This window comes from Eimeria mitis, genomic scaffold (genome assembly GCF_000499745.2).
Source record: "Eimeria mitis Houghton genomic scaffold, Emh_scaff739, whole genome shotgun sequence".
NCBI classification, from domain to species: domain Eukaryota; phylum Apicomplexa; class Conoidasida; order Eucoccidiorida; family Eimeriidae; genus Eimeria; species Eimeria mitis.
Genome location: NW_013575393.1, coordinates 7,722 through 8,102, shown reverse-complemented (window position 1 = coordinate 8,102; position 381 = coordinate 7,722).

Sequence of the window (381 nt, the reverse complement as noted above, 5' to 3'; positions counted from 1 at the left end):
ACCAGCTCTTATAAACCCTCTCTATAGAAAAAAAAAAAAATAAATATAAATAATAAATATGTAGAACAGAAAAAATAAATAAATGTTTTAACATAATTAATATATTTATTTATTTATTTATTTATAAATGCTAGTTTATAAGCAACAAAAAAAAACAACAAAAGGAGAGCAGCGGGGTCACTTCATTTGGGGTGTATGTACAAGTATACAAATAAATAAATGTGTATTTTATCTGCTTTATTTTTTATTAATTAAATAAATATATTTATTATATATAATATATTAATATATTATATATGTTAATATATAATAATACATATTAACATATATAATATATGAATATATGAATATATTATATATTAATATATTAATATTTTAAGT